General features: G+C 35.4%; 1 pseudogene; it reads right to left on the minus strand.

Moving 5' to 3' along the window:
* LOC135211249 (uncharacterized) overlaps positions 1-14333 on the minus strand; it is a 384314-nt pseudogene extending 369981 nt beyond the window's left edge.
* Between the last annotated feature and the right edge of the window lie 11671 nt (positions 14334-26004).

Below are 26004 nucleotides of genomic sequence, written 5' to 3' on the forward strand. Positions count from 1 at the left end.
ATCCCATGGAAGTAAGCAATACGTTTGCCATTTCATTTCTCCTCATTTTAACGATCATAAATATCGGTATATGTCACGGCAAGTTAAAGGGACATCTGGTACATCTGCCGAGTGGTTACCTAATATTGCTTCTCAATTCAACACGAACTTATTATTTTGTGTACGGGCATTTCCTGTTGTGTGTTTACGTGTTTAGCTAAACTGGCAACTTCGCAAACGGCACAGCTTCCAGTCAGCTATATATGGAGAAATTACCATTTACATAGTGGAGTTGCCAGAGGTTTCCATAGCCCGCCGTGACGCTTCCAAAAATTCATGTGGCTAGTTTCACTTTGCTGTACAAAGGCTGTGTATCTTTATGCTTGGATTAGCTTTTGGCGTTCATTTTTTTCCCCCAATTACCATTTCTATACCCGCCCTCGACGAATACGGAAAACGGTCCGTATATAAGCAATGTGACAGGTGTTTCTCTGCCTTATTATCGTATATTTGCTGTCTACTCTTCTTTTTCTGTGAATAGTACTGGTTCTGTTACGTTTGGCAAAGAATTCTAAGCAGTTTCTTCTAATCAGTTTACACTTAGGCCCTTAGATATGAACTTATTTGTCAATATGTGCACTATGAATTTTTCCTTCCATTCAAATAGAAAATAATGATTTCACGCTCTTCCTTCTATGAATTTTTCATTCGATTAAAATAGAAAATAATGGTATCCACATTTTGGGTAAGAATCTGATTCCTACAAAAAAAAATTTAAGAGATTCAAATAAGGCAGTGCTTATCAGTGATTTCACATTTTTTAACCGGTAGAGCAGAGTGGGCAACATGAGCGCAAATCATGTGTATTATCACTTTTTAATATTACATGAAAAGCTGGAGGAATGAGCTTTTTGAAGTGGGAAACTTACTGCTGGAGTGTCATAGACTCGTAACCATAAGTTTTCAATATTCTTAGGCCCCTCTTGGCACCAGAAGACCGGTTAAGGGAAGCAAATTCCCGAGATATATACTATAGTAGATTCACATCAAGCGTGCATCTGATGTCTAGGCCCGTCCCTTACGACGCTCCTGATTGGCTGTTAATAAGCTAATCACAGGGCTTGAAGCTCTCAGTCTCTCGAAAGAGTTCACGTGGGCAGGATGTATGTTCCAACTTTCTTCAGGGCTACATCTTTCAAAAGTATCCCTTAGGAGATGTGGAACACACATCCTGCCTACGTTAACTCTCGAGAGAGACTGAGAGTTTCCAGCCCTGTGATTGGCTTATCAAAAGCCAATCAGGAGCGTCGTAAGGGACGGACCTAGACATCAGATGCACGCTTGATGTGAATCTACTATAGTATTGTACCAGGCCCTAGGTTAGGTTAGGTTAGTTCCAAGAAATAACTTTTCGGTAACTTGGGTGTGGGAAACAATGAGATTATCTTCAAGAAGATTCTGTGATTAGTTTTTAAGATATGGCCGCCCGCTTTTTTTAGGGGAGGTCCCAGTACTCAGTTACAGTTTGGGAATATACGACTGGGAAGGCTCACATTAATTAGAAGATAGCTGTGATAAAGGAGGTTGGAGGTGAGTGGATATTTGTGAAAGTAAAAGAACAAGAAAGACATAAGTAGCGGAATTTTAACAAGGGCACGTAGCTTCTCAGTGCACTGGAGACTATGATGATGATGATGATGATGATAATGATATCGATAATGAATTAATCTGTCGTGGCAATTATGAAATAAAACTTCTAGTGATATCTCGCAAATTAAACCGGTTTAAACACACTTCTCTCTCTCTCTCTCTCTCTCTCTCTCTCTCTCTCTCTGATGCCATTCATAGCTGTTCAGTGTTTCATCCCCCCCTTTTTTTTTAATGCTCGTCTGTTTCTTGTTCAGAGGCGATGGACAAACAACGTAAACTGTGGCATCAAAGGGAAAGTGTGAAAGTGTCCTCACTCATCTCTTTAGCGAGATGGAAATGTTGCTCCTTCTAGTACTTTTCTCGATGAAACGTTCCTCTAGATACCTGTTTCTCCTTTAGCCTAAACAAACGTTGTTGCTCGTCTTTGGTACCTCTGAGATGAGCTCTTTCAAAATTTCGTCATTGGGAAACTTTTTTCAATTTAATTATGGTAATTTATACACCCTTTCAAGGAGTTCATATTGCTTCCGTTGTGACATCACATATAAAAGAAATGCTTTACGAGATTCAATTTATAAGAGTTACGTGGTTGCCTCTATTATACCATATTAAAATGAGCAGATGAATATCTTCTTTTAGTTTGAAAAATAATTCGTAAAATTTTCATACTTACTCCTTTAGACATTGTATCGCAGTTATGCGTATCTGGAAAAGTAAACTTCTTTTTTCTAGTTTACGTTGTGGTTATGTATATGCATAGATATACAGATATATATATATATACATACATACATGTGTGTATTATATATATATATATATATATATATATATATATATATATAGTATATATATATATATTATAAACGAATTTAATACACACAATTGATTGGAACGTTGGGATCCGTAGAGATAGGTTCTAGACTGCCAATGTTGATCTAATCAGCTAATTGCCTACCTTGCATAGTTACATAACTATGGTGGGTCGCAACAATATGCTCTGGAATAACTCCCTTTAGGTCATAAATATATACCTTTATATCATATCTATATATTCATATATATATATATATATATATATATATTATCTATTTCTATATATATCTATATATATATATATATATATATATTATATATATATATATATATATATACTATATATATATCTATAGTATATAATATATATTTATATTTAATATATATATATAATAGTTTTTTTATCATTCTTAAGACAGACAAGCAGACTGGAAACAATAATTCAAAACAGGAAATTTATGAGCTTCTAAGGGAAACATTAGTCACTTAGACTATTATGACATCGGATCAAGGTCCAGTTCACCCCCGCGGGAATTTTCTCTCCTGCGAGAAAAATCAAAGTTTTTTTTTTTTTTTTCACGGAAATTTATGATCTGCAGAAAGGCTTCTGCTATAAGGGAAACTTGACTAGATCGGGAAATCTTAGTAATTAGCACACAATGATGCAAGCAAAAATTGTGGATATAAATCAACTAATAAATGAAGATCTTATTAATATATGTGTGTGTACATGTGAATTCAGTATATATATTGATAAACAAATATTTAATTGGAGTATAAAATAAAAAATACTAAATACTTTGATAAATAAATGAAATCACCTATGATACTGGGCAAATGGGAAGTATATTAATTATGAGATATGCACATTTGACTTTATAATATTGCTGTGTCAACAACATACTACATGAAAATTCAATTCCGAGTTCAAATGTTTATATCAGCCCTGGGATCACATGTTTACATATTTCGAAAACAAAACGGTTATTATCCCACAAAGTAAGTGAAGTGTGTAGTTTGTACTTTCTGATCAGTGAATTGCAGTCTTCATTGGCAATGATGAACGAAGAAAGGTTTTCGTAGAGAGCTGATTTATAAACAAATGGGTTAATCCTATTTATTTCCATGAGTACACCACTCGTGGTGCACTGTAGCCACCACATAAGGTTCTTCGGCCACTATCTGCAACCTATTTCATTCCTTTTACTGTACCTCCCCTCATATGCTCTTTCTTCCATCTGACTTTTCATCCTCTCTAACAATTGTTTCACATTGCAGCTGCGAGACTTTCCTCCTGTTACACTTCTCATACCTTCTTAATGACAACTTCCCTTACAGCGCTAAATGACCTCGTAGGTCCCAGCGCTTGGCCTTTGGGCTAAATTCTATATTGAAATTCCATATGGCTTAAAGGTACTAAAGGTAAGACTCATTTAGCGGTGGAATTCTGAGCGGCGCTTTTCCGAAAGTTTCATTTTACGATGCTCACTTCTAGACGAATTATGGTGGCAGTCTCTCCACCTTGCAGGTAGTGACGTAACACCTGGCAGGCATTACATCTCTCATTTGATCGATAAGGATTAGCAATCTCCCACTCTTCGTTCGGATAGTTGATCCATGTCCTGGATCGTCTTTCATTCTTTAATGTATAATCTCTCCTGTTATAGAAGGGGTTATTATCTGTGAAACGGAATGAAATCTTTCTTCGTCGCTTTGCCTATAGGAATGTGATCAACAGGTCATAAAGCTTACCAAATCGTTGGTCTTCGGCGTCAATATTCACTTTTCTCATGGGGGTGGGTGGGGTTCCGGGTTTTTCAAGTCTTTATATTAGTCTGTCGATTGTATATTTATAGATTTTAATTGCTTCCTTGTCCTTACTATATCTAAAAATATATATTAATCTTCCTCCAAAATTTCCTCGGTAAACGCATCTTGTCTCGTTGTTGGGGGAACTTCACTCGTGATAAAACCGACATGAATCATTTTCTTTTAGCGCGATTTGTCAAAGGCCAAAATTTCTCAGGACGCATCCACACAACTGCAAACTATATCATAAACACACTAAGGAAAGTTATTGCATACTTATCACACACAGGTTCAAAGCAAATCAACGACTGTAGGTTAAAAAAATCTGATAAATGCTAGACAATCTTACGCTAGTTAGGGTTGTCAGTAAGTCGTTGATTTGTACTAAACTTGATTGTGGTGCGCAGATAATATTAACGTTGCTGATGCGTGTTTATGGCATCCTTTACTGTAGTTTGGATGTACCTCAAGGGTACCTGACCCCACAATAAAACTTATCATAAACACACGGCCGTAACTTATCTCTTACTTAACACAAAAAAAGTTGAAATTCAATCAGCGTAATAGGAGGAAAAGCACGAACCTTTGGCCAATGCTGTATAATCATACGAAGCCCTGGTTAGAAATACCAGCGATTCATTACCTTCTATTCAACCTATCGGTGATTTCTGAGCGATGAGAGTTTACAAAACGCACAACCGCCCTGACCTTAAGAGTTCTTTCCTTAATCTGAAAAGAGGACTGCTGTTGCCAACCAGGGTAAAAGCTCTTCCATTTCAATAAAATGACTGAAAGCAAATAACAATAATAAAAAAAAACTTACAAATCATTGAAGAGTTTATTTGCCCCTCACTGATGAGTTTACCAAACAATATAACATATTTATAAAGTATTTTTTTTTAACGAACGCGTCACGCGGGTCATTTGAAGAAACCGAGGGCTATGAAAAATGGTCAATGTTGTTGCAGTCATTAAACAACAAATAACGCACCATCAAAACGACGAGGTCAGCGACGATTGATAATGATCAACGTTGTTTCGTATCATTAAGCTAGAAATAAAAACAGCGACAGCGACGAGGGAGGTTGGTGAGGGGAAATGAACCGTAATTCGTAATGATGGCGAAGTTTCCGCGCTCTCATTATGAGGTTCACCTCGTCATTAATAACATGATAAATATTTTCGGAGATGATTCGATTAGTATGCAAAGCATGTCATTACGGAATGTTGATCTGCTGTACAAGGAGCAATTGCTGCAATTATGCAGGTGTGTGCGGGCATGTGTGCAATGGAAATTTATGGGTACGTCTGTCTGTTTGATAACTGAAAAATACTCGTGAAATTGTATTTCACAGCGTTTTCCATCAAATGTTTACCGGTCCTTTTCATTTTTATATAATGAGAATGTCAGATAACAGATGGACACAAAGAATAACAGAATGGTCCCTAGAGATTGCAAGCGAAGCAGGGGAAGGAAGAGAAGACGATGGATTGACGAGCTAAGGAAATTTGCGTGTACAGACTAACATAGAAAGACCATAAAAAGACGGGAGTGGAAGGAGATGACCTCTGAGGCCTTTTGTCCTGAAGTGGACTATCAATGGCTGATGATGATGATGATTGATGATGATATATTAATATATATATATATATATATGATATAATAATATATATATATATTTTATATAATATATATCTATGAATAATTTATCACATCCACCTGTGATTCATAATAAATTATTCGAGCTGACAAAGAATGTCCTTTAATATCTAATTCGCTCTACCTCGGTAAGTAATATATTTTCATAAATGTAAAACCGAAGGGAATTTTTTAGTTGATAATATGTGGAGATCCACGAGAGAAAAAGGTATATAAAGTGGTATACGCGTCTTCATTAACTATTATTAAACATTTCTTTGAAATATACTTCATTACTTTTAGGAACTCTCCTTCTTCACCGATGCCCAGAGTCACCGCGCCACTTGCTCAAAATGCATCTCTCTGCATCATGTTACGTGCTCTAACTCATTGTTGACTTTTCCTAACTTACGATTGCTTTAAATGTATTCATTATTATTTCTCTGTAAAACTGTTGAGATGGCTATTGTCTGTCCGCCCTTGGATCTTAAAAACTACTGAGGCTAAAGGGCTGAAAATTATGATGTTGATCATCCACCTTCCAATCATCATATATACCAAATTGCAGCCCTTTAGCCTCAGTACTTTTGATTATATTTAAGGTTGAATTTAGTCGTGATCGTGCGTCTGGCACTGATATCCCACAACACAGGCCACCTACGGGCAGTGGCTAAGAGCTCCACGGACCACGGCTGAGAGTTTCATGCAGCATTATACGTTGTACAGAAAACTCGATTGTGGTGAAGAAACTTTGCCGCATTTTTCACTTGTTAATATCTCTACCTTTTCGTCACATCCTTTTTATATTGGTAGTTGTGTCCTTTCATCTCCAGGACACAACTGGAGTTTCAGCCCACCATCCAAAATTTAGCTTCCATGACGTCTTTTCTTATCTCTTCCCGAAAATTTGCAAAGATTCTGTTGTCTTCGTTGCTTCATCTTTTCATCGATTCGCCTTTTCTTTCATCCTGCCATCTACTTCCAAGAACATATTGAATCTTTCTTGAAGGTCATTATCTCTATTTACAGTCATTTGTTTACGTTCTTGCGGTGATCCCCAATGGGCTTGTGGTCCCTTGGCCAAAACGATCTTTCATAACTTTGGATGATCGGAATGCTGGGGGGAGAGTAAAATGGCCTTTGCTGACGTACAGTGCAGGATTGTCATCAGTTTATCATTTTCATTTCATTTCTCATTTTCCCATCTAGCCATACTTTCATTTCAGCGCTGAATGATCTTATAGGTCCCAGCGCTTGGACTATGCCCTAAATTCCATAATCCATCCATCCATTCCAATGGGCTTGTAGTAAACACGCCGCAAAGTTGGATACATGCCGGGTTAAAACTCTTGGGGGTGGCTATCTAGGAACGATTCCACTTATTCCAATCAAGCGCTCCCATTCTTACAATATAAATGTTAATATTCTTTGTTAAATCTTCTTGTCTTCCAAATGTCTTTATAGCTAACAGTTGCTAACATCAATTTACATTTTCAGTCTTTCAGAATCTTCCAGATCTTTCACCAGTCTCTGTGGTTTATATTCACCATCACCAGCCTACCCTATAGTGCCTGAAATCTCAACACACATACACCACTGTAATTCATTTATATTTGAATACCCAATATACACTTTTCCGGTCCGTTCCCTGATTTGCCTCACCAGTCCTTTAATAGGAGCATCAAAAGCCCATGAGAAAAAGTAATACTTTTATACCGTTTAACATAAGCTTCATTTTCTTCATGAAATCCTGTAATTGTACTAATCAAATAAGTTAAAACTTAAACATCGTCTCTCAAAAATTTCTCATAGAAGTCTCCTAACAAACATTTAATCAAAATTTGTTGCATCCAGACTCCCATTGCTCTTCCCATTCCAACGCCTTTTATTTTTATAATTCAGAAACATACTATGGACTTTTCAAGATACGCTTGGTAATGTGCCTGCATATTTGTTTTAATTAAATATCTCACCTTTCGTGAAAACCTTTTCCTACTTCAGGCATACCTTACTCATCTTGGTCAGACACTCAATCATACTTTCACCACTGAATGGCAGCATCTCTTGTAATCCCTTGACCTCTTGGTGACTTTCCATTCTCATGGCTTTTTTTTTTCTTCTTCTTCTTCTTTTTTGCTGTCCAGAACTTCAGTTCCCACTTCCAAAATTTAGATGATACAAGGAATTGAATAATCGAACATTTTTCTATGCTTTCCTAACTAAGTGAGGGACTTCCGCTAATACATCATTAAGTTTCCTCTGTTCTGTCTTATGCATTCAGTAATTATCCTGATAAAATATTTGCCTTTTCATACAAGATCTATTTACTCAGTTATCTTCTCTTCGTGTAATTCTCTATTTAGTCTCTTTTTCCCCCTAGGGCATATGCTTCCTTTCCCCCAAATTTTCCTTGCTTTCAAGTTTGTGTGCTTTCCTTGTTTTGATCATCCTCCTTACCTTTTTGCATAATAAAACGACTTTCTTCTCCGCCCACAAGTGAACTTGAATTCCACCAGCAAGTACACTCTGCTATAATGGTTATATAGATATTCTCATCTTTGTTGCATTTTTGTCTTTTTTCGCTCGCCTGAACAATATAGAAAGTGTGTTCTTTGCCATCTGATAAGTAAATTCAGAATAGAAAAGTTTCATTATACACTTCCTTGAGAAATGCATGCTTCTAATATCTTCTCTGTCCATTGGTGGTTTTTTTTATCTATGCAATATTTGTGATAATATGGTTAAATAAAAATTTTAAAAACAACCACTTTTACAGAGGAATAAAGGAATAAAGGATCACCTATTTATTTTAAATTTCTTATCTATTTTACAAAATAATTTCCTTTTCCACTATTATTAGTAAGACTATTTTCCATAAATACGTGCGCTTTCTTCCAAAAGCAGTGTTTTTTTATTTTCTCATTTTTTGTAATTCCATCGTTTAAAGATAAGTAAGAAAATATTGCATCAATGAGGAGCAAGCATAATGTTATTGTTGTTACATTAACCCATCCCTATGTTGGCACGGGCTCTTGATCATACAGCAGCCTTAAAAAAAAAAAAAAAAAAACGGGAGCCATAGTAGCAGCTTTTTAAAATGTTTGCAAAAACAAAAGTTGAATGGAACTGAAGACTTGAAAAAGAAATAGATATATGTGCGTATAAACACACACACACACACAACACAATCACATATATATATATATATATATATAATATATATATATATAATACTATTATATATATATATATATATATATATATATATATATATATATATATACATATAATATATGTATATATATATATATATATATATATATATATATCATATATATATAATATATATATATATATATTATATTATATATATATATATATATATATATATATATATATATATATAGCTCGAAGGCATGCCCAGCATCGTCAGGAAGTTTGACTACCTGATAATTAATAGAACGCCTCAGGGGATACCTGTGTGTTGTGCGTGTGTATGTGCGCGCGTGTGTGTGTGAGTATGTGAGTGTTTGTGCGTATTCGTTATTGGGTGCCTACTTTCGGGGAGGTGGCGGGTTTGGGGGGGGTTGGGGTGGGGGGGGGGTAAGAGGGAGGGGCCAGTTTGCAATGTGCTTTTGCTTTAGGGATCAAAGGAAAGGCATGAGACAGGATGAAAACTTCCCACCTGACAAACTTTCTCTCCCTCTCTCTCTCTCTCTCTCTCTCTCTCTCTCTCCTCTCTCTCTCTCATCATCCGATTATCCAGGCAACCTCTCCAGACTTCGTTCCTCTCAGGCCTTACTTTCCCTCAGGGTAGTGTTCCAACAGCTCCTGACAACATTAACTGGTTAGACAACTCCAAATAGAATAGGCGATCACCACCTGTTTGTTCTCTCTCTCTCTCTCTCTCTCTCTCTCTCTCTGAAGAGGGGGGAGGGCGAATAGGCACATCTCTCAATCCAGTTTGAATATCTAGACCTGAACAGAGGATTATGTACCTAGCTGTTGGTTGACTATGTGGGTCACATTTGAGAGAGAGAGAGAGAGAGAGAGAGAGAGAGAGAGAGAGAGAGAGAGAGAGAGAGAGAAGATGGAAAATTCACTAAATGTGAGTGATCATTGCTCCATCCAAAATCCATATAATCAAAACAGATTGAAATCATTCATAAAAGATTCGTAGGATTCTCTCTCTCTCTCTCTCATCTCATCTCTCTCTCTCTCTCTCTCTCTCTCTGTTGTTGATAAGATGGGCATAAAATTACTGGCGCTTATTATTCCAGCTTACCTTAATAATCTCTCATCTATTTTAGTGTCAGTTAAATATAAAACCTTTGGACTTATACCAAGTAAATATATATATATATATATATATAATATATATATAGTATATATATATATATATATATATATATATATATATATATTATATATATATATATGTGTGTGGTGTGTGTGTGTGTGTGTGTGTGTATATATAAATATATATATATATTATATATGTATAAAATATATATATATATATATAATATAATATAATTATATATGTATATGTATATATATATATATATATATATATATATAATTCCTCAAAACTGAAATACTGAAGTCATCAACCGGGATTCCTTCCGCTCTGTGGTTTCATAATTGCAAAGAAAATAATATACTAGAATTCCGTCTCGCTCAATGTTATCAACTTTTCCCAAATGAAAATAATGAAATTATTGACGCTAATTAATCCTCGTGTAATGGTGTGGACGTCTTAAGAGTTAAGAAAAAAACTCTAAAACGCTAATTATGTTTGCCCATATAAATTTACCAAATTCATCTTTTCTCTTCAATGAAAAAGAAAGAAGCTATCGTTTCAATCGACTTTCCATATTAACCCCAAAGGCAGAGAAGAATTAAAAGACCAATTATGTTAATAAAGTGAGGCGATCTGAAATGGTAAAAAATGATGCCTTAGTCAATAAAAAAAATCAGATAAAATAACAGATAAAGAACTGATAAATCGAGATCAGAAGGATTTTTAATGTTTAGTAAACCACGAAAAACTGCCTGAAATGTCCAACGGACATGATAATACCACATTACTGATTTGTGGAGGTATTTTTAGGACTTCTCACAGAAAATGCTCTCTCTCTCTCTCTCTCTCTCTCTCTCTCTCTCTCTCTCTCTCTCTCGTTATTCATTTACCTGTCTATCCCACTCAATGCATCACTTACCTGAAATTGGGAGTTGTGTGGAATCCAAAGTCAATGATTTAATAGCAGGCGATGTCTAGCGCTCCCGTGTCTAGCGGCAGTGAAGTCACCGACCCTCTTTGTGAAGTTCATCGTACATGTTTGCTAAGAATCATCGTATTTTGGGATTTGCATCAGAATTAGCCTTCTTAGTAAAGCTTATTACAGAATCTCGTTTCTCACGTAATGGTATCTAATTCGCTTAATCTTCTAAAACCGTATATCACAGCGATGATTCATAATTTGGTAGTTTTACGCAGTAATGCAAGTTTATGATTATCTTTTTTATTTTTATTATTATTTTTTCTTTTTCTTTTTTCAGGTATCGTTCTATCACTGGCGAACTAGATACACTTAATTTCAATAGGCAAACACGTGAAGTCTTTTCTTACGTTTTCTTTATATTATTTCTGTTCACCGTTTTCTATACGAGGAATGGGTGACTATCGTCCTTTCCCTTTTCAGTCTCAGTTCACCTCCCTTCTCAACTTCACTTTTTAAGGCTGCAAAAGAAAAATGTTTCAGTATTCGCGACGAAATAAATGTATAAAGTTCAATAGCCAGTCCTAAAAATAACATATTCAGTTTTTTCTGAATTGCAAACAACGCCGCAATCTGAGTTTACCATTGACGTATGACAAGGACCACCAGACATGAATCAAGATGTGAGTGCCTGTACACCTGAGGCTTTGATGCAAGCAAGCATTAGGGGAGAGAGAGAGAGAGAGAGAAGAGAGAGAGAGAGAGAGAGAGAACACGTGAGCTTGCGTGATGAATCATTCCCCGTGTCGTTTTTGAAGCAAAACGTTCTTAAAATAAACAGGCGTGATACATGTAAAGCTAATGAGATTGACAGCTTGGTTTGAGTTGGGAATTTAGCATATTTCGGACGTGTTCCGAGATGCATTATAATAAGCCTCACAACATATGACGCCTATTTGAAGCCACGTTTCCACAATTACCATATATATATATATATATCTATATATATATATATATATATATATATATATATATATAATTATACACGTGTCTATACACCCACGCACACACATATATATGCATACGTATATGTGTGTATAAATGCTCATAAATATGTTCATGTATACACATACATACTTATATAATACAACAATGTATTATCATTAATAGCGAGAGGGACTTTATAATTGTTTTTAGATTGATCGAATTCACTACATACAGTCCCGAAAGTTAAGTAAGATTAAAAAATAAATCTTTTAACTCTATTTCTTTTTATACGTAATTTACGAAGAGTCCAGTAGCGAAATCACACCCAAAAGTTCACTGTATCATGTATTCATGAACGTATCACTCTTCGATTCGAGGCACAAAGTAACACCACGTAGTTTAATCTGTCCTCATTTCAGGTGAATTGAGCGAGTTCCACCCGCCCCCCCCCCCCCCCCCCCCACCCCTGAAACCCAACAATTCAAGCCCCTGTTAGAGCCTCTCCGCTCAAGTGCGATCTCGTCAAGTCTTCCATTTCAGCGTCAAAGGCTTGAATTGATACTTCATACGACGGGGTCGATTAGAAAATCCTTCGTCCCAGAGTCGAGCAGTACTTCGAAGTGAACTCCAAATTCGTGACAGCGTTCCTCAATTTCATTCAAAGTTCGCCCCCCTGTAAGAGGAGTTAGCCTTCATAAAATCCTATGACACCTTATCCTGGATTATCCTAGATCATTCCTCAGCCCTTCGGAGGAAATGATCACCGAAGGGCGTGACTGAGTCAGGAAGCTGCGAAGCCCGTACTGACTGAAGACGTGAAACGTGGAAAAACGCAGAATCCCACTCAAGGAATTCGAAGATATTGGAATTACCAGGGATGTGAAATTCGTTTGGAGGAATTGAGTTTTCGAAGAAGGGATTGTACTGATTAATCATATTTCCATCTCACGCTTACGATCTGCTTAAACGCAAAGACACTTCCAGTGTAAATATAAAATTACGTGTGTATGTATGGGCATCCCACCTTGGTATGCGCATATGTATAAACCTGCTTTAAATTAAACAGCTTGTTTTTGTATTTACTACACACTTGCACACTTATATCATCCTTTATGTTATATATATATATATATATATATATATATATATATATATATATATATATATATATATATATATATATATATATATATATATATATATATATATATATATGTGTGTATGTATATATATTATATATCTATATATACATATATATATATGTGTGTGTGTGTGTGTGTGTGTGTATATATAAAATACATACACATGCATAATATATACATATATACAATGTATATTTGTATGTATATATGTGTGAATGTAAGCATATTTGTATATATATATATAATATCATACATACATATATATATATATATATTATATATATTATATATTAATAATTATATATATACAAAGTATCCCTAGTCTAGAAGTAAAGGAGGTAAGTCGTTAAAGATATTTTCCATTCGAGGCAAAATCTACTTTGCATACATTAACGCGAAAGGTTTGCTTATCGACTCAAACGTGATTACCATTTTATTCCATGCTAGTTTTTTATATACATTAAATTGGATTTTTTTATATTCAGGGGACGTTTGCGTAATAAATGCATTAATGTCTATTCGAGTCCATGGTACAGACGCTAACGTAAGCACATATATATATATATATATATATATTATATATATATTATATATATATATATATATATAAATATACACACACAAAATGTACATATACATATATATAGAAAGATAGATAGATATAATGTGTCAGCATGTATGTACATATACATATGTGTGTATTTGTAACCTGAATGCTACAGTCGAATAATGTAGGTACATCCAATTTAATGGATGAATTTATATAGTCAAACATTATCACAAACTCATCGAATGATTAACGCAGCAATTAATTTCATGCCATCGCTGCACCCAGAACTGTACAAAAACAAAAATAGTTCTGCAAATCAAAATGTTTTTTTGATATAGAATTTATTGTAAGGAGTATCAACACCCGTTTTCTTTAAAAGGCAGTGAATTATTTCGTTCAACAGGTAACATTTGTTGTTTCGTAGAGAAATGAAACAATTAGTAAGAATAAGTAAGTTGATTTTTGGAAAAAAAAAAATGCTTTGGCAACACGAGGGACAACGTCAGGGAGACGGGAGACCACACCCTTCACGTTCCACTATCCAGAAGTGACTGAGGGACCGATAGGGAGATTCCCGACCGGAGAGTCCAACTAGGCTAAAGCTACTCCTCCCACTCCGCTGCCCCGCCACCCTCACACGCACACAGACAGACAGACAGACGGACAGACAGACACTTCCTCTGCCATTTCCTATCCTTGTGGTGTCATCTCTCTCTCTCTCTCTCTCTCTCTCTCTCTATCTATCACACTACGTTCCACTTCACGGGTTTGGAAAAATGTTTCCTCACTTCGTTGGTTTGTATACAGTATCAAAAAAATATTCTCTCTCTCTCTCTCTCTCTCTCTCTCTCTCTCTCTCTCCTCTCTCTCATCGTCCACAAATATCTAAGCAAAAATGGAAAAGAAAACTCAGTTATCGGTTGAAAAGGTGGAAAACTATTCTCTCATCGTAATCAAGGCTTTGTGTATCCAGTCCCCTTCTTTCTTCTGTATATAAATGCAGAAAATACCATCTCCATATTAAATATATTGTATATCGATAAGTCAATACGAATTCAGCAAAAATGGCTTCTTTTCTTCATTGGAGTTTTATTTCATTTGTATTAGTCTTGATTGGTAATCATTCCCTATTGTGCACGTCGACGATGATTATACTTGTGACTCCTCTCAATAGGAACCATTCACTCAATCTATATTCAGAAAATAGTTCGGTGAGGTTACAGGACGAAGGTCACAGTGGTTAGGCATTACTTTAAAAAGAATCAGAACAGCCTTCTTGATAGAACTATCTAGGGACTAATTCTCTCTCTCTCTCTCTCTCTCTCTCTCTCTCTCTCTCTCTCTCTCTCTCCAGGTCCTATTTTGGCTACTTTTCCTTTGAGCTCAACGTGGAAAACGTCTGTTCCTTTTTGACGGCTTTGTAAAAGTAGTCAGTCTAATTTTTCCCAGTTTACCGAGTGGACATCGATCATATTTCGATTGCCTTGTACAGCCAAGTTTTGGAATTTTGCTCTAAATCTGGTTTCCTTTTGTATAGCCTTTTTTCCTCTCTCTCTCTCTCTCTCTCTCTCTCTCTCTCTCTCTCTCTCTCTCTCTCTTCAAGATACGGGTCTGCTACTTCTTCCATTTTCTTGGTTTATTCAGGTCTGTGGTAGAAAACAGCATTAGAAGCTTTCTCAGAACACTAGTGCTATTGTAACGATATATTGACCGGGAAGTGACTGGTTTGGTGGAATAGTGTTTGATAATGATGTGTTATGATTTCATGGGTGTTTATTGGTTGTATGAATAGATTGTAGAGGCTGCAGAATAAAAGAAGAGGCAAATTAGAGCAGGGGAGACAAGGGAGGTAGCCAAAGCTTTGCAAGAGTTGTGGGAAGGATATAATGTTGAGCCAACTCCTATTCTTGGAAGAGAAGTGTGATTGATGAACATAAACAGAAGAAAATTAATATGTGGTCAGATGAAATGTAGTATATATATAAATACAGACAGACAGACATAGTATATGTTCATGCCATGCATGTTACAAAGATTAGGATGTCACAAAGACTTATTAGTACATCCAAAGAGACATCATGCGCTCACTTATCTCTAGGGGCAGGTTTAAATATTTATTCAGTGTCCTAATGATTTTGTCTGGCTTTCTTTCAAACTCTCTCACGCTGATGATGCTAACAACTTCTGGTGGCAGTTTATTTCCTATGTCACATATCTTGTATGTGAAGAAGTCCCCACAATGTAGAATGTTTTGTGTATATACTACATGCGAGCAGGAAGAGATTATAAAATAAGTACTAAGATTTGAATATGAGATCACAGAATATCATCCTGTTGAGTATCGGGAATTATTATGGTTAAGTAAAGAAAATGGGACTTGATAAGTTTGTTCACAAGAAGCATGATTTGAAAGTCATAGGCTGTTGGGCAGTTGCACTGTTAGAGTAAAGGGGCCATTTTATCGCTGAAGCCCAAAAAGAGCATGGAAGAAAAAACCATTTTAAACATCATATAGTTTTCAATGTAATCTCCCTTGACATAACACATCTGGCCCACCTATATTCAAACTTTGCAAATCACGTCCGGGAAGTAAGGTTGTATCTTGGTCCTCCAAATGTACACCCACAGCATCGGTAATTTGATTGTGTGGATCTTTCGTATATAATGACCACCAAGGGTATGTATATACCTTTGCGGCGTGTTTAGTACAAGATCGTAAATATCATAAAGAAATATTAGTACTAGATAACGACCTCTGAAAACCCTTGGAGGTCACTATCTAGGAAAGATCCGATTGTTTCTCCATAAGTGTTGACGACGCAGGAGACACTTGAGTTTAGGAACCAGGTTGTGTCACACAGCCCGGAATCGTGTAAGTAATGGTACGATCCCACAATTCAGTAGCAAAGTGAACGCCTCACATGTGCTGATCAAACAGCAGCATTTTCTCGTAACAACAGATATATTACAGTACTCGAAGTTTCCCAGTTTCTTCTGTGCTTCAACCTGTAAGTTGCAGAAGTGTTTGAATAAGAGACTTGCAGTTCACTTGGTCAAACGAAGAACTGAATTTAATCACTTGAACATGTTTGGACAGTTAGTCATTATTAGGTGAAAACATTCTGAACATTTAATGGACAGAGACGAATTATATGGTTGTTGTGGTACGTGGTTCGTCTGTTTTGTTGCATTTTACTCTTTCCTATTTATATTTTGTAAATTTTTTCACTATTCTCTCTCTCTCTCTCTCTCTCTCTCTCTCTCTCTCTCTCTCTCTCTCTCTCTCTCTCTCTCTCTCTCTCTCTCTGCTGGTTTCCTTTTCATTGAAGCCTAAAGAAATTGAAAATACAGAGCAGAGCTCAACAAGAAAACAAGAAAACCCAGCCATGCCGAAGAACGCTGAAGAATATTAAAGTAGAAATTTGAAAATTAAAGTGGATCTTTCAGAATAGCAGTAAAACAATAAACAAAAGTAGAATTCTAAATATGTAGGTGGAACATTGAGCATTTTTAAGTTGAACTCTGATCGCTGAAATGGAAAGCTAAATATGTATACGTCGAGTATTGAACGCAAAGGTAGAACCCTGGACACTTAATTAGAATTATAAATAGAAAAAGCCCGAAATCGAAAATTGAATCAGAATTCTAAATACATAGAACATTAAACATAAAAATTGCAGAACACTGAACCTATACGTAATAAAATAACGTTCGCTACGCTTTGACGTGGAACATTAAACCCAAACAACTGAACATCGAGGTCAGAATTAAAAGCTAAGAAATAAAAATCTTGAGCATGAAGACTAAACGCAATCTTTCTTTCTTTCTTTCTTTCTCCATCCCAGTTCTGTATTCATACTTTCCACCTCCTGTTAAATTATTGCTCTTTCGTCCGTAACTGAAGTAAACCTGGAATGGAAAACAATTTCTTTTCTTTCGCTCATTTTATCGAGAAACGAAAATGACGATGTCAGTCCCGACAATGAATTTGTTTTTTATTTCCGTCGCTGTCGCCTTTATGAAGGAGACGGTCTTTACGCCTCTTTAGTCTTATTTGTTTGTTATCTTCTAGTCACCGTTGTTGTGTTGACTTTCTAGTATCAACGCTTTTGTTTTGGGTTATCATGTTATTGCTTTTATTATTGTAATTATTATCGTTATTTAGATTATTTTCAGTTCCAACATTTTTGTAAGCTGTTGCTGTTAAGTCTACCACCAAAATTGATCCTAACGGAAACTAGTAATTCTTTCCACGGGATTTGGAGAATTCACTAACACCATTAACGACGCCTATAGTGTCATGGAGCTCTGCGGTCCATTCCCCCCCATGTTTAATTCCCCACTTTTAGAATTTAAATCCTTTCTCCTGTAAACTCAGTTTCAGTTTTACCAAAACCCTTAAATATCCCCGATGCCTTGAAGGTCGTCGTCATCAGCTTAGCCATATTCATTGTGTGTATTTTTTTAGCGTTCCGATGATTTGCTTTCTCTTTTCTTTTCTTTCCTCCTTCTTCGTTAAACCTTTCAGAGGGCACATAGGGGCGTAACCTAAGACTCTTTTTGAGCCGCAGAGGTTCGCCAGAAATGTGTTTGCAAGTAAGAGACAGTGATAAGAAATAAAAGTACTGATTTGGATAAAGGCGATCCCCAAAATAATTGAAATTTATCAATTCCTTAGTAAAACTAAATTAAGAAAATATAACTGAATGATTTTTGTGTTTTATCTTATCAAAATCAGTGATAGGTCAAATCAAAATGAACACATTTCCGCCACTAATCATATTCTAATAATCCACGTTGAAAGTCTAAAACTAGATGAAAGGATGAAATTTTCAATTAAGACAGTTGATTTCAGCCCATGGAATATTTTGTGGAGTAATCGGAATCGACTTGCATCACTGAAAAGTAGTTTCGTTTCCCGTCTTGCATTGTTACTCTTGGTTGATTCTTAGTTCGCTCCGGCCTAAGCGTGCACTATTTATAGTGACGATTTTGCTTATAGTCACAAGTCTCAACGCTGCAATTTCATTCAAAACTTCAGCCGCCATCACACTTGCCTATCGACATTGGTTTGGTTGCATTACTCTCAATAAAAACAAAAGAAGTCTTGCAATCGGAAATTCAAAAGTTCCAGCGAAGATGCAATTCATTACTACTCTAATACTGTCCTCCTTTTGCATTTTAGTGCAAGTTTATCGATTTATTAACGTATGAATTTATTTTATCTCCTTGATAAGTGAGATCTGTTCCTGTATTTCCCTTTGCCTTCTCTTCGTCCTAATGAACACCATATTCTTGGGAAGCTCTTATTGCAAGTCAGTGACCCCTTATGTGGGCTTCTTCCATATGAATAGGGTTCATCTTCTAAATAATAATAGTTGTAATATTAAAAAAACGGCCAGGTCATGCATAGTAAACTTAAGGGCTAAGATATAATTTGTCTTTTTTTTTTTTTTTTTTACCTCTGATTCGATCGTTATTAATTTATCTTATCGACATCCTCCGATTCTCAGTTTTCTTGTTTTAACTCTGCCTGCGTTCGCTCTTTCATCATCTTGCGAGCGCAGATGAAGTGTGATCCTATAACTTCGTCTTATCCGGTATCTCTAAAGAAACTGTTTTGATGTTTATCCATATATATATATATTATATATATATATATATATATATATATATATATATATATATATATATATATATATATATTGGTGCGTCCAGTTTTGTTATCCTATTAATGATGAAGCAATTGAACCTACTATCTCTTATTTGAACATGTGTGTATCCTTATGTGCTCAGATGACTTAAGAATTAAATTCTTAAAAATTACATAGCTCTCATTGCAGAGTCAATTAGAAACTATTCATTTGTTCGTTTATTTTTTATCTCATTTCGTATTTGTGGCGATTCTTCGTTGCTGTTCCCGACCATACGTACTAAACTTGATTCTTCCGAGCTGAAAATGTCCCTCCTCTTTGCATTTTGGTCTTGTAACACCCAGTAGGCCACCGTCTCCCACATTTATGCTGTGAAGGTTAGGAACACCGGACGGCTAAAGCTTGTCATTCATTCCTTGTGTTCGAATACTTGAGGGCAGTAAGGTTTCCAGTTCCATTGGTTTTTTGTGCAAAAAATATTAACAGTTATTTTAGTAAGGAAGCAAACTAGCGACCTAACGTTATCATTTGTGGAACTATACAAAGCATAGAAGTAATCACAGAATCCTTGATGAAAAGTGGTGTTGTAGTAACTATCAACATTATCCAAATTATCTTATTAATCATGAATACTATGGTGGATAATACCAAGAGAGAGAGAGAGAGAGAGAGAGAAGAGAGAGAGAGAGAGAGAGAGAGGGAGAGAGAGGAGAGAGAGAGAGAGAGGGAGAGAGAGAGATAGGTAAGTAGAATAAGAATGTTTGAAAGGTGTAACAGGAGGAATACATTGCAATTGCAATATGAAACAATTGTTAGAGAGGTTGGAAAATCAGATGGAAGAAAGGAAAAATGAACGGAGGCAGAGTAAAAGGAGTGACCGAGGTTGCTGCAGCTAGGGGTTGAAGGGACGCTGCAAATAACCTTAGGTAATGCCTACAGTGCACCGCGTGAGGTGCGCCGACGGCAATACCCTCTTATCCAAGTGGTGTTCTTGTATTCTTGAAATATTTCTTATCATCTCACCATCGTCAGATCAGTCTTCAAATTCCGCCATTCGTTTCTCTCTTCGCCATTGTCTCCTTCGTGGGTCATCCAACTCTTCGGCTGCCCACACGAACCCAGTCAAGGTCATTCCAGTTTACTATTTTCCACTTATAGATAATAGGCATTCGTTGAAATTAAGAGACTAAAACGTAAGACAGCTGAACTAGATTTGAAAGGTACAACTTATTATAGAGTCTCGAAATGGAAAGAAAGGGCTTATCATTATTTTGTTCTCGAAGTGGAAAGACACATCGAATAATTTTATCTCAAGGAAAGATGAAATTTATTATTTGGTCTTCAATAGATTTCATGAGTAAATGTAAGAACTTGTATTTACTCTTGAGTAAATTTTCTGAGTAAATGTAAGAAATTAATATTTAGTCTTGAGTAAATTTCCTGAGTAAATGTAAGAAATTAATATTCCTTCTTGAGTATATTTCCTGAGTAAATGTAAGAGCTTAATATTTAGTATTGAGTAAATTTCCTGAGTAAATATAAGAAATTAATATTTAGTCTTGAGTAAATTTCCTGAGTAAATGTAAGAAATTAATATTTAGTCTTGAGTAAATTTCCTGAGTAAATATAAGAAATTAATATTATACTTGAGTAAATTTTCTGAGTAAATGTAAAGAATTAATATTTAGTCTTGAGTAAATTTCCTGAGTAAATGCAAGAACTTCTCATTTAGTCTTGGATAAATTTCATTAATAAAAGTAAGAACTAATTATTTAGTCTTGAGTAAATTTCCTGAGTAAATGTATGGCCTGAATATTTAGTTCTAAGTAAATTTCCTGAGTAAATGTGAAAACTTAACATTTAGTTTTATGTCAATTTCCTGAGTGAATGTGAGGACTTACCATTTAGTCTTGAGTTAATTAACCGAGGGTCAATGTAAAAATGTATTTAGTCTTGAGTAAATTCCCTGTGTAAGTGTAAGACCTTATCATTTAGTCTTAAGTAACTTCCATGCGTAAATGTCAACACCAAGAGCTGGAACCCTAGTAGTGGTGTAGAGGCATGCACGTTTTTGGAGTTGTTAAACTATGTATCACCTTTGCCATTACTGAGATGCATGTTACAAAATGTCTGAGTGATGCAACATTTCACTGAGTCAAATCGACTACCTTATCACGGATATTGAGCATACTTTCGGACATATTACTTCCTCTAATAGTTATAACATGCTCGTTTGTTATGTAACTTTTCTTCACTAAAGAGTGAACACCCAGAGGAAATATGTCAAAAATAATTATGTCAAGAGAGAAGCATAAACAGTGCTAAAAAAAACGAGATAACCTGTCACTTAGGACCAGCAAAGGACAATAAAATCATGAACATACGTAGTCTCAGCCATAGAAAAAGTAAATTACTTGCCATATCATGTTAACACACCGCTAATTTTAGAGTACTACTTATAATAACGACAAATGTCATGAGTGGTAACGTTATACACGAAGAATAACACTACCTTAGGTGGCAGAGAAAAGTTGTGAGATGTGCCAAGTCCTTCGTAAGTCTATAGAAGTCGCTAGCAATACGTCCCTGTAACGTGTCTGTAATGTTCATTTATCTAGTGTCCTTATGCCCACCGCTATTGCATTACTTATAATGTCGATGTATAATTGTGCTGAAAATATTTTATTGCAGCATACTATTTATGATAATATGGGAGCATTGCCCATAAAACCAGACGTAGGAGGTTTAACTTTCATGCGAGAACTAAACGCTTCTTAATTAATTCAAAAAATAGAAGTTTGGAGCCCGGCGCGGCAGACTTTTGCCACAGCAAGGACAAACTGAGCTGATGCGGAATACAAGAGTGCCAAAATACCCTCTTTTTTTTTCACTTACTCGGGGAGTAAGCAAACAAACTACTTTGTCGTTGTTTAGGAAAGGTCTATGGAAGAGCCTAAAAAGATCTGAAAAAGGTGTTTGACGTTGAGTTAAAGATACAGGAATTATAGGATAGGATATTTATGATTTAATTATAAGAATTAAAATGTAAAGAAAATAAGCAATGTGCATGTTAAACAGTACAGAAAAATTATTTCTGGTAAGATATAGCATATTTATTTTAATTTTCGCTGGAGAAAATGTAGATTTTAGTGTTTTAATTTACTTTAAGTTAGGAACATAATGTTTATAACTTATACGTGAGGGGAAAATCTACCAAGCATCCCGAGCAAGCTTGAGGTAGGATCACGCCTTGCTACTCCATAAAAGAGCTCTGTTAATACCCACTGCTTACGTAGGCCTTCGTAGGACTTAATAGCTAATTTAACTGATGAGATTGAGACTGCCAAGTCCAGCACTGGGACATCTTCGGCCATTCATGACTTAAAGTAAGAACCAGAATGATAAGGTTTAGTATATCTTAGTTTAACCAGACCACTGAGCTGATTATCAGCTCTCCTAGGGCTGGCCAGAAGGATTAGATATTTTTACGTGGCTAGGAACCATTTGGTCACCTAGCAATGGGACTTACAGCTTATTGTGGGATCCGAACCGCATTATATCGAGAAATGAATTTATATCACCAGAAATAAATTCATCTGATTCCGGATTGGTAGGCGAGCGCGAAAACCACTCGTCTAACAAGGAAATAGAATGATAAAGAAATCCAGAAAATAAATGAGATGAAATACAATGATCTAAAAGTAGAACTTGGACAAAACTTCACAGTTGCACTAAATAGTAAAAGTTTGAGAGGTTGGACAGTAAAAATGAAGAAAGGAAGCTTGAATAGAGATAAAAGAAAAGGGTGCAAAGTTAGTTCAGCTAAGGGTAAAGGGGATGTTGGAAACACCCTTTAATAAGGGCCTGGTTTGATATAAGAAAGGACTCAGTAGTTCAGACAAATTAGTGAAATAAATACGTAACTCTTACAAACATACGTATCTGCTTGTGCGGCGAATATATCGTGGTCACATCATGAGGCTCTTTGCCAGACCAGCTCCCGTCTGCGCAATTTCTTTGAATGACATTTCATTTTTCTTTAATACTAGATATCAAAAAATCACGTCGAAAATCACTGAAGTAGTTACAGGCAACTTCGATTTTTCCCACTCCAACAAAACTGTATACTTCCTCCAGTCTCCTCAAGCCCACATCCTCATTTCACTCACAACGGGTGCAATAATGAAAATGCATCCTTTACAAAGGGAATACAACTCTAATGAAGACAGAGCAAAGTTCGCGTTTTCGCTTTAAATGGCAAGTTCAACTTGACGAATCTAAGTTTCCTACTGACTTCAAGTTTCTGCAGTCTCGGTTGTAATTGAGAAACTTCAAACTAAATGTATAATCGGGTTTTGGCTTTTTTAAATTAATGAATTTTAACACCGCCATGGAAAGGATGGTCTTCGGCAACGCCCTTATTTCTGCGGAACTTGTTTCTTTAGGTTTGACGTTACATTCTAAAAAATGACTGATTGCTGATGTTGAAGACCAGTCATGTTAAATCCTCGTCTTTGTATTCAAAGTTCTTTGGCAATCACCTTAAAAGTCGAGGTGCCGCGGCCCATTTGTTTGATCGTCGGCCCGTTTCCCCACATCCCATATAAACAAACATAAAACATAAGGCATAATTAGATATAATAATTATATATATAATATATATATTATATATATATATATATTAAATTATTGTATATATATATATATTATAGATATTATATATAATATAATAATATATATTAATATTATATAATATATAATTTATATAATATATAGTATAAGCCTTGAAGTGGATTCGAATATGTTCGTGTGTAAATTGCCAATCTTTCACGAGGCCTTCTCACAGGGGTTTGCTTTATTTTTTTGGGCAAGCATAATTACCTCTGTCCCCTGCTAAATTAGGTAGTAGCTTTTCTATCATAAAAAACTTCAGAAATGTATTGGCCTGAAAGTTCTTTCTGGTGCTAACTCATAAATTTGGAGTACTGATCTGGTTAACTATGTTTATAAAGATTTATGATAACATGGCAAGCTAATATCTGTATTCCCGCGACTTGTGTGCTTTGAGTTTCGAAGCTTAAACAGTACTGAGACCATGTTGAAACAGGTTTGACCTTTAAGATTTAGTTTCGTATTCTTACTTAGAGAAGGAAAGATTTCACAAGTTTTATCAAGATTATAACAGTGATGATAGTCATCCAGCGTTTGCCAAGGAATGTCCAGTTTTTATGTCAATTATTTTTGAAATTATAACGAAGAGAAGCGATGTACTCCTGATGTTCTTCATCTAGCTGTTTACAAGTTTGAAGTTAGGTAAGAAATTTTGGTGCAAAGTCCGAAACCTCAAAGCGAAATTTAGATCCAGAAGGCAGGGGTGGCCCAGACTTTTGGACTCCGAGTCTACGCTAAAGACTGAAATTTTTTTTACGATCTACTTAATCATAACCAAATATTATTTACTTGGGGAAAAAATTTCAAAAAGCACCATTTTACGATAAAAACCAGTACAATTGCCTCCCTATACAACCACACACGCACACAACACACACACACACACACACAAAATCCTATAATATATATATATAATCTATTAATATATATATATTATAATAATATATAAGTATATATACTTATTATATATATATACATATATATATATTAAATATAGTATTATTATATACATATTATATAGATATATAATATAATTATAATTATTTATTTTATATATTATATATAATTATATTAATTAGTATATACCATTTTTAGGTACTAACTCTTTATAATCCCTTCGTCAGTTATACGAAATCTTCTTTTGTGTCCTTTCCATGTATGTCAGTCTCTGCCTCAGTAAAAGACGTTTAAACGTCGAAAGATCTTGCAGACCTCCTTCGTTTTATCTTTCCTTCGTGGCAAAAAAAAAAAAAAAAAAAATATATCTTTACTTAGGTTTATCACGTTCCTAACGTGATTCAGTTTATACACAACACACAACACACACAATTATTAATATATTAATATATATATATTATATATATTATATTATAATTTTATTATTATATGTGTGTGTGTGTGTGTTGTGGTGTGTGTGTGTGCGTGTGTGTGTGTGTGTATAAGGGAGGCAATTGTACTTGTTTTATCGTACAATGGTGCTATTTGAAATTTTTTTCCCACGTAATAATATTTGGTTATGTAGTAATGTAGATCGTAAAGGAGTTTCAGTCTTTAGCGTAGATCTCGGAGTCCAAAAGTCTGGCCACCCCTGCCTTAAATGGTATCTAAATATCACTTTTGGTCGACTGCACAAAAATATTCTTACCTGAACTTCACTTGTAAACAGCTAGATGAAGACATCAGAGTACATCGCTCTCTTCGTTATAATTCAAAAATAATTGACAAATAAAACTGGACATTCCTTGGCAACGCTGGAGATGACTATCATCACTGTTATAAAAAAATAGCCTTGATAAAAACTTGTGGAAATCTTTCCTTCTCTAAGTAGAGAAATACAAAACTAAATCTCTGAGGGTTTCAAACTGTTTCAACAAGGTCTCAGTACTGT

This window comes from Macrobrachium nipponense, chromosome 4, assembly GCF_015104395.2.
Source record: "Macrobrachium nipponense isolate FS-2020 chromosome 4, ASM1510439v2, whole genome shotgun sequence".
Lineage (NCBI taxonomy): Eukaryota > Metazoa > Arthropoda > Malacostraca > Decapoda > Palaemonidae > Macrobrachium > Macrobrachium nipponense.